This window comes from Aethalodelphis obliquidens, unplaced genomic scaffold, assembly GCF_003676395.1.
Source record: "Aethalodelphis obliquidens isolate GAN/ISIS:26980383/991018 unplaced genomic scaffold, ASM367639v1 scaffold1, whole genome shotgun sequence".
NCBI classification, from domain to species: Eukaryota; Metazoa; Chordata; class Mammalia; order Artiodactyla; family Delphinidae; genus Aethalodelphis; species Aethalodelphis obliquidens.
This window is the reverse complement of record NW_020837945.1, coordinates 11,187,117-11,197,257: the sequence shown is the minus strand read 5'-3', so window position 1 is coordinate 11,197,257 and position 10,141 is coordinate 11,187,117. Positions and strand designations below refer to the sequence as shown.

Genomic DNA, 10,141 nt, shown 5'->3' with positions numbered 1-10,141 from the left:
GTTTAGTAAGAGAAATCCTTCTGGCCTTATTGGATTAGGCAAATATGTGATGCTTTTCAAGAAGGAAGGAAGAGGTGTTGTTGCCAACATCTCCTCCAGGGCAGCATTTATCATCATAGATTTTCTTCCATGGGGCCGCAAACTCAGGTCTTGAGTACATCAGTAAAAATGTCACTCGTGCCTTCGTTGTGCATGGTAGAAATCATGATTAGCACCATGTGACATAAAACCAGACTTTCTTTGCTGAGCCTTTGTTGTAAAAATCAAACGAGCAAGGCAGAGTCCTAGAAACTGAATTTGTACAGACCTGAAGCCTGAGTTCTGTTTGGCACCGTTCTGTCTCTCCCTTTCCAAGGACCGCCTGGGTGCAGAAAATCAAAGCTGCTTCTGAACTCTACATAGAGACGGAGAAGAAGAAGCGGGAGAAGGCGTACCTGGGTAAATACAGAGCCATTTGGTTGTGCCTAGAACCCTTAGAGCTGGAAGATGGGCCCGGGGGTAGGGGAGAGCCTGAGGGGGCAGGCAGGCGGAAGAGGGAGAGCGGGATGCAGGGTGAGGGGTAGAGGGCAGATTCCAGGATCAAGGAAGCGAGAATTCAAGGTGGAGTAGGGGTGGGGAATTGTTCTTGCAGGGGAGCATAAGACAGATCATGAGGCAAACCAGAAAGGCAGCAAATCCTAAACGGGAGCATTCTGTGTTGTTTCTCTTGCCGTCATAGTCCGTTCCCAAAGGGCCACAGGCATTGGAAGGTTGATGGTGAACGTGGTTGAGGGCATTGAACTGAAACCCTGTCGGTCACACGGTAAGGACCCAAGAGGCCCCCTCTATCACATATTAGTGGTGGAAGCCTTTTCTGCATCCCCTCCACCTGGCTTTAAAACAAATGTGCTGTTTCCATAATCCTCAATTTCCTTCCAGACCTGGTTTTTGTAGCACTTGTTAAAAAAAAATTTTTTTTAATTCTTTTCCCGTTTTGCTTTCGAGAAAGATCTGAGTGGCTGCCCTTTCACAATACAGTCAACCCCTCTGTATCTGCAGGTTCTGCGCCTGCGGATTCAACCAACTGCTGATCGAAAATATTCGAAGAAAATTTGAAAAATTTCCAAAAAGCAAAACTTGAACTTGCCACACACTGGCAACGCTTTACACAGCAGTTACATTGTATTAGGTTATTACATGTAATCTAGAGGTGATTTAAAGTATATGGGAGGACGTGGGTAGCAAAGACTATACCATTTTATCTAAGGGACTTGAGTATCCGAGCATTTGGGTATTTGTGGAGGGTTCTGGAACCAGTCCCCGTGGATACTGAGGGATGACTGTGGTTTTGACACAATCTAGGACTAAAGTGAGGAGACAGGAAAGGCTTAGTTTTGAAGCCCACTAATGTAATTATTTAAGTATTATGAATATTTAAGTAGTATACTTTAAGTGTGATGCTGGATTGTGTGAGTTTCCGCCTGGATTCTCCATTTTATGCAGCTTATTCAGTGTGGCATTGGAGTGAGATCAAAATGAGGGGTGTAGCGGGAACAGCTGCCACATGACTGTGACCCCGCCACGCTCACCCAGAAGAGCTGTGCGGCAGGCGGGAGTCAAGCAGACTCTGTTCCCTCTAGGAAAGAGTAACCCATACTGCGAGGTGACCATGGGCTCCCAGTGTCACATCACCAAGACAATCCAGGACACTCTGAATCCCAAGTGGAATTCCAACTGCCAGTTCTTCATCAAAGACCTGGAGCAGGAGGTCCTCTGCATCACCGTGTTCGAGAGGGACCAGTTCTCTCCAGACGGTGAGTAAAAAGCAGCCCCGAGGTACCCTTCCCCTTTCGCTGTCACTTGGCTTTCATGGATAAATATTTTCTACCTGGGAACTTGGTGCCCAGAATTTCTTGGGCTTCCTGCCAGAGAGATGAGGCTGGCATTAGACAAGACTCAGCATCCCTTGGAAAGAGGCCTTCACTGATGCCAGGTTGTATCAGAGAAGGTGGACAAAGCATGCTTGGTCTAGAGTGGTCCAGCTGCCCTAGACAAAGACCATGGTCCCGTGTTTCCCCAAAGCAAGTAAATGCAGAGAGAGCTATACCACAAAGCCTCCACCCAATTCTTTAGTCCTTGGCTAAAAGCTATGGTGAAAATTCATAAAATTAGCCAGTAGAGCAAGAAGAACATTAGCCCACAAAAAACGTGGCAGAATCAATCAGTGCCCTTTGGGTGACATTTCTGGTTAATTAAAGGGATGGGATCATGTTGGATGCATCATCCCTTCAACCAACTTTCTGTTTCTGCTTGAGCCTGGAAAAAAAAATGGGACTGGCAATGATTCTGAGAAACTTCTCTCTCCCTTCCTCAACGCAACAAAAATAAGAGAGTAAGTTTAAAGATTGCGGTCTCAACCTAATTATATTCAAAGGAGTAAAATTAAGTGCTAGGAGTGAGGGTCCAGTGCAGGCATGATCTGTGCAAGGCTTAAATTGCTCCACGTGGCTTTTGTCTTTTCGTACTTTTATATGAATTATCTCATTGTGAGTTAGTTACTATTAATTGTTGCCCAGAGATGGTCACATAGCTGGCTAGATGTTAGAACATGACCAGACCGATCTGACTCATAAGTCTGGGCTCTGAAGCACTGTGTTTCAATGGCAATTTTGTTTTAAATTTATTTTATTTATTTATTTTTGGCTGCATTGGGTCTTCCATGCTGCGCACATGCTTTCTCTAGTTGCAGCGAGCGTGCTCGCTAGTTGTGGCTTACGGGCTCTAGAGCGCAGGCTCAATACTTGTTGTACACAGGCTTAGTTGCTCCGCGGCAGGTGGGACCTTCCCGGAGCAGGGATTGAACCCGTGTCCCCTGCATTGGCAGGTGGATTCTCAACCACTGAGCTACCAGGGAAGTCCCTCATTGGCAGTGTTTATTCTGATAAATAAAGGCTTGAGGTTGGATTTATTTTAGTAGTGAAATACCACAACACAATGGCAGCTCCACTAGAGTTTAAATTGCAAATCCTAGTATTGTTCTTACTTCAAAGATCATTTCCATGAAATGCACAAGGGGAAAAATAAACCGGTATCTTCCACCAGAAAAAATTCCCAGGTTTTAACCGTTGAAAGAAAAGCTGTTTCCTGTACAAGTGTTCCTGGATCATAGTATATTCCAAAAACTAATCGTTGAATGAAAAAATGAAGGAGTTAATGGTCTGGAGGCCCGTTTAACACCCGTGTGCATTTGCACAGCGTCAAAAATTGTTTCAAACACGCTCACGTCCATTCTCATACTGACTCAATATTTGATAAAAAGTGGTGTTGAGATAGTCCTGGGAGCATGGCTGGAAGCACGCAGCTCCCGTGCTGTCACCTCCTCCCCACCCCCTCAAGTTTGCTCTCTGGCACTTACAGTGGTGCATTATAAGGACCAGCCCTTGTTCACCATCCTTGACTTTTCCAAAAGGAGTGTAACATCGCGAAGCACGTTCCTGGGTCAACCCCTGGGAGAAACTACTGTCCAATTTTTGTCTCAGAAATAGCTGACTTTCTTCTGGGCAATTTCTTTAAATTTCATGTAAGTTGCAAATTGTGCAGCTGATAGGACATCTGGTTCTGCATTGCCTCCCAGGAAGCTCATAGCCCTTTGGGGGTCCTCAAGTGTGAGGAAAGTCTGTGTTTTGAGCTCCTTCTGGGCTCTCCTTCATCCCCATCCTGGTACCTTTTTGTTTTCAATTCATTTAAAAATTATGCTGGGCTTCCCTGGTGGTGCAGTGGTTAAGAATCCGCCTGCCAATGCAGGGGACAAGGGTTCAAGCCCTGGTCCGGGAAGATCCCACATGCCGTGGAGCATCTAAGCCCGTGTGCCACAACTACTGAGCCTGTGCTCTAGAGCCCCCGAGCCACAACTACCGAGCTTGCATGCCACAACTACTGAAGCCCGTGTGCCTAGAGCCCGTGCTCTGCTACAAAAGAAGCCACTGCAATGAGAAGACCCTGCACTGCAACGAGGAGTAGCCCCCGCTCGCCGCAACTGGAAAGGGCCCGCGCGCAGCAACAAAGACCCAATGGGGTCAAAAATAAATAAATAAAATAAATAAATTTATTTAAAAAAATTAAGAAAATAAAAATTATGCTGTCATTGTAGTCCCTGGATTCTCGGAAACTGACCTAACTCCCTTTTGGAAGAAGGAAGAGTATAACAATTTGCTGGGACATTCCCCATATGCCAAGTACCTGCCTTGAAGAGAAGGCATCCTCTCTGAGGAGGGTCTGTGTGTTTCTCCTTTCAGATTTTTTGGGTCGGACGGAGATCCGCGTGGCTGACATCAAGAAGGACCAGGGTTCCAAGGGTCCAGTTACAAAGTGTCTCCTGCTGCATGAAGTTCCCACGGGAGAGATCGTGGTCCGCTTGGACCTGCAGTTGTTTGATGAGCCCTAGGGAGCCGGCCCAGGGTGTGCTTGGCAGCGTTCCAGCCTGAGGCAGCGGATGCTGTCTGGAAATGGTGTTGCTTTTCGAGGACCACTGTTTGGCGTTCAGCCACAGGGCCACAGGACAGCAAAGACAGGACCCTCAAAGCTTCTGGGAATACTTCTTGACAATCCTGCCCCCTAAACAATTTCCCATTTTGTGAAGCGAAACTGTGTTTTCCTTTGTTTTCACTGCAGGACTCATCATGGCTTCCAGGGTCTTTGAAATCCCATCGCCCCTAGCTACGTTCGGTTGGGAGTCTGACCCATCCCTGGGCCTGAGGCTTGGGTCTGGTTACTGTAAAATAGATTTATAAATGCCATGTCTGTATTTTTGGAGAACTCATGTAATCCTCCTGTTTCTTACCTCCACCAGCCTCCAGGTAGGCCCCCTGACCTATGATGCCTGAGTCCTTGGTGTGTTTAGAAATAATCATGATGATCTTGTTATTGCTTCAGAATCTCATTCTCCCACTGGGACCTTATTTGAAATGCTCCCCTGCATCTGATCACTCGGGAGACGGTCGCCTGATCAGACACTGGTCTAGCTCTTTGAAGAGCTGGTCCATGGAAGATTCCAGCAGTTGTGCTGTTAGAGCATTTCCAGTCTCCTCCAGGTCTTTTATTGCTAGACGTCAATGAAAACTATCACTGGCTACTATCAGGTGATCTGATTCTGATTTCCAGCACGCTTGGAAGGTGGTTAAGGAAGGTTGTTACCTACCAAGTTATACTCTGCTGGATTAGATCACTGCAGGTCACCTGAAAGGCTAATTTCCGACATTATGGGGTCCTGGTTGCCAGCCTGGTTGGAAAATGCTCTCTTGGCTTGGAGGTCCTGTGATGTTTCACAAGAGTAGTTGTTGGTGACCAGATCTGAGCCTACTCCTGCCTGATTATCATGGGAAATTTCTGCAGATGTCTTTGGTACGTTCCCCGCAAAGGCATCCCCAAGGTGTGAGAAGGAGAAGTGACAATCTGTGGAGGAAATCTATTACGTGGTGGGGGAGAGACCCGAGAAGCATGGAAGCCCCTCAGTTCCAGGGAAGAAGACCTGAGACTCCTTCCCAAACCCTGCTGTAACACAAGCAACCTCTCAGTAACGGAAAAATACATGGCGCGTTGACAGTCAGGAGTGTGTGAACACGTGCCAAGTCTGGCTTGTGCTCTTTGAGTTTCTCTCCTTAAATGCCAGGAGATAGGCTGCTTAACCACGTAAGAACTTGATTCGCTAATGAAAAGCGTGGGCCGTATTTTGTTTGCATGATAATGTTCTCATAATCCCGGTTCGTGGTTTTCATCTAATGTTCTTTGCGCGTTCTCTCGGTCCTTGAATCTAGCTTTCCTGTGTGAGGTGGCGTTCTCTTTGATTGCAGGTCCTTAGAATTTAATTAGGGTTGTAGAAACACTTTTTGAAGATAGCATCAACCTAGTGGCAGAGTGAACTACCCACTTTGCTGGGAACTGAATATGTCGTGTCATCCTTTCCCATAAGAGCCCTGTCATTGTTCAAGCGATTTTTAAAATGTGTGTGTCAGAAAAGGCAACAAAGTTTACATTTCATACTTTTAAGAAACACTCTATTATTTATTTATTAAAGATAGTGTAGACTTTTGTATCAAGAACAACAGACATAAGTATTTTTTGAAGCAAGCAGATATACCCTTTAGTTAGAAACTCTCAACTGAAGACCTTAGAGACCAGGTTCACCTTCAAGCATGCATTCGTTTACCACTTTCCAGCAGCAGACATGGTTCAAGTACTTTAAGTTTATATTTTTTGATGTTGTTAGGAAACTGTTTTAAATTAAATCTATGAATAGACCTACCAATCATGCTTTCCTATTCTATAACAAATACAGTTTGTTCAGTGTACTTCTGAAGAAGGACATATTACTATGGTAGAAAAAGAAGGGTTACCTGTGTAAATGGGGTCATATTGGGTCACCATTCCAATCCCTTTCTTTCTGTTCTCCCTTTTCTTCATCGGCTTTCTTTGCGTGTGAATGCCGGGCATCTCGGTTCATGTAGGGAGGATACGATGTGCTCAATGACAAACATCTTGTCACCCTTTTAGGTCCACCAGGTCCCCCACCCGCAGAGTCCCATTATCGGAATTAATGTAGCATGAAGAAGCAATATGTGAATTTTTTTCCCAAGTGACTATACTGAGCATCCTTTAGATGCTCCTCCAGGGTAGCAGTTCTGTCCTTTGTACTCACTGGGGTAATTTGTGAGGTGACTGATCCTCCTTATGGATGAGTTAGGCTAGCCCTCAGATCCAGGTGTGACTCGTGAGTCATGTGTGAGATACAGGAATGTGGGTGATGCGTGGAGTCTCAAATTCTTTGACCTCTAGTCCTTCCCTTCTACCTTTTGGGCTGCCCGGGCTGTGTTTCATAGAGATAAAATGTCCATTGCCAATAACTTTCTATCTCCTAGCTCTTTGCTTTTTTTTTTTTTTTCGGTACGCGGGCCCCTCACTGTTGTGGCCTCTCCCGTTGCGGAGCACAGGCTCCGGATGTGCAGGCTCAGCAGCCATGGCTCATGGGCCCAGCCGCTCCACAGCATGTGGAATCTTCCTGGACCGGGGCACGAACCCGCGTCCCCTGCATCGGCAGGCGGACTCTCAACCACTGCGCCACCAGGGAAGCCCTAGCTCTTTGCTTTCGAAACACAGGGTTTCTCCAGGCCACTACCTCCTGGCATTCCGACCCCAGCCCTCTAGACACCCCCACAAGCTTCCCTTTTCTCTGAGCTACGCTGACCTCCTCTAAGCCCAGCCAGGGGCCTTTCTGCTCACAGGGCTGTGCCCTGGGCTTCATTCAGACCCAGGGCTGGCCTGACACACAGAGAGAGACCTTTCTAGGCTGGGGTCTCCACGGATGCTTGAGAAACTGGGACCAGGCTTCCTATGTGCCCCTGACCTCTGATGGCAGAGGAGAGAGCTATGCTCCCAAAGAACGTTCATGTTAAAAGGATCATTCTTTTCTTCTTTGGTTTTTGAACAATTTAAGCATGACCTAAGTCTATGAAAGTAACTGATTTCAGCTGGTTGAGTGGCATTGAATTTAGTTGGAAAAAAATTCCATCGGAAAATGGATAAATTGCTCACTTGCATTGTCTTGGTGACCTGGTACCCCAAACTCCTGTCTCTCCAGGAGTTGGCTGGTGCAAGCGTAAAGCCACTGACCACAACAGAACAGGGGCGTTCTAGAATCTGATGGGACTGGAGAACAAAGGGGAGTGAATGAAGTCTTCTGGTTCTATTTAAAAGGAGATCCTTGGAGTCTGTTTGAGAGTTTGCCAGTACTTTGTATGAGCAGAAAAAGACTTCTCTATCTCTACTCCAAATAATTTTTTCCTAATTGGTTGGGCCTTTTTAATTCGCAAGAAGAATATTTGTTTTGTGTATGTAAAGATTTGAAGAATTTCCATTGGGAACAGCAAGTAGTTTTTCATTTTATTTCAATTCACTGCATTCTCCCTTCTCTTTGAGGCTGGAGATGAGCTTTGCAGCGGACACTAGCACTTTGAAATGGACGCCTGCATACTTTAGAAGTGGCAGGGTAATTTCAGACTTGAAGTTAGTGTGAGGTTAGCATTGGGTCTGCCTACTCCAGATGTACTTGCTTTGAAAGTTCAGAGCTTCCTGTGCAGAACGTGAGGAGATGACAAGAGATGAGGCTGGATATTCTTGTTTGGATTTTAGGATTAGAACTTTAATTCCTACCAGGTGGAAGCATAATCAGTGAATCAGTGACACGGTGAAGCCCTCAGATGCTGTGGCCTGAGCCACCCTAAGGGGTATCTGGTAAAACTAATACCGCCTTCTCTTTGCACTCAGGGGCTTCTCCTGACTGCAGGGAATGGCTCAGATCTGATGCCAAGACTCAGCTGGCAGTGCCCTGAGCCATGTTTTATGGGGGCCACTTAGTATTGTGTCAATATGGTTGGGATGTTTATTGCACCTGGAAAGCAGCTGTTTATTTGAGCTAGAGGAAAGGAACCTTCTAGAACTCCCATTTCTTCACCCTGCATTGTGTCAGTTCCAGGATATGTTTGTAGGTCACCAGGCTCAGCTAAGGTACATAACCTGCTACCTTTAGGAACCAAAATCTATTCCTGATAAGCATGGAAAACTCATGCCACATGAAAGATAGAAAACTTCTAATAGCTCCCTATCTTGGAAGCATTAAAACCCAGATGCCAACAGCTGGAAAGTCCCATCTCTGGGTTGTGGCCTCTCAGTAACACAGTTAGCACTGTTAATAGCACGCTGTTCATTCAGGGAGTCCCCATTCTGGACCAAAACACCATCCGAGGGGCTGGGAGGTGGTGAAGAGGGGCCTGCCTTTGTGGCTTTCACAGACTAATTGTAGATCTAACTTTAAGTCATTTGAATAACAGCCAGTGCTTGTAAAAATTCATCTCCACCTCCAAATAATTATTTCAGTGACACGCATGTTCAGTCAGTTCCTCCACTGAAAGGAACCCTCTTTAATCTGGCCCCGGGGAACCAGAAAACACCCACATAATAACTTGTTCATCACTACGTGTGGTTGTCATATTTCAGGGTAAATTTGCCCCTAGTGTATGTCAGGGTGTTTTGTGAGTCATTTTTTAATAAGATTTTGTTCTACTTTCTATACCAGCCTACATTGTTAAAATTATCTGAAGAGAGTGAATATTTTAGGATTCAAAGCCCACCAAATAAACTGTTCAGAAGTGGGCTTATGTGGTCAGCCTTGAAAAAAGTTGAACATTTCTCTGATATTTACTGAGAATTATCCAGTAACCAGGGTTTCTTTTTATGCAGTGGAAAGAATGCATATTTTTCTTCTAGGAACTCTGCTTTTGTACTTTTTTCGTTGAAAAGAATAACATTCCTATGCGGCGGTGTTCCTAAAACTGAGTTCCTTTGCATTTTTCCTCTCATACTCAAACCCCTTATTTCCTCCCATTTCTCTGTCTAAACAGAATGGGGCCTGGAGCAAAGAGGATGATGCAGGAGCCAGAAAAGGGGTGGGTGCTGGTGGAGTCTTTGCAGTGCCTGGTGGAGGAACCAGCAGCTGCCGTTATACCCACTATCACCGCTAGGGGGCGATCTCCCTGTTGGAAACTTGCAGGTCCCACTGGCGGATCCCTGGGCGCTGGCTCCACCTACTGAAGCTCCCGGGCATTGCTCTCGTGTAAATCACGGAACGAACTTGCTGGGTCTGAGACGGAAGGGGTGGGGGGAGGGTTAGAAGCCGGCGTGAGACTCGAACCCAGCACCCCTGGGGTACCTGGTGACACCTTGCCTTTCTCTCCTGCTGGGGTTGGGGCTATAAGGGGTTCTTAGCCTTCCTGCCTTTTCTGCATCTGCTTTGATGAAGGCCCCTGAGATTCATCCCAGCAGGGGCCTTAGTTGCAAGTCGGAGGTGTCCCCCCACTGCTGGGCTGACGCGGGGCGGGTGCACTGGGTGAGGCGCCCTCTCCCCAAGAAGGGTTCTAGAAGTAAGGTCCCCTCTGCTTGATTGGATAGCAGAGTCTCTACTTGGAGACTGTGACTTCTGGGCTTTCGGATGTAAAGGGACTGTTGGGGCCATGCAGATCATTGCATGGTGTGTGTGTGTGTGTGGCCATGCAGATCATTGCATGGTGTGTGTGTGTGTGTGTGTGTGTGTGTGTGTGTGTGTGTGTGTGTG

The 10,141-nt window shown here is 46.5% G+C and overlaps 1 long non-coding RNA gene across 1 annotated transcript; it reads left to right on the top strand.

The window, feature by feature from the left end:
* The first annotated feature begins 219 nt into the window (after nucleotides 1–219).
* On the top strand, nucleotides 220–1,787 carry LOC113617461 (uncharacterized). Its single transcript, XR_003431662.1, has 3 exons — nucleotides 220–438; nucleotides 719–802; nucleotides 1,620–1,787. It is a non-coding gene; the product is annotated as an uncharacterized LOC113617461 (long non-coding RNA).
* The last annotated feature ends 8,354 nt before the right edge of the window (nucleotides 1,788–10,141 follow it).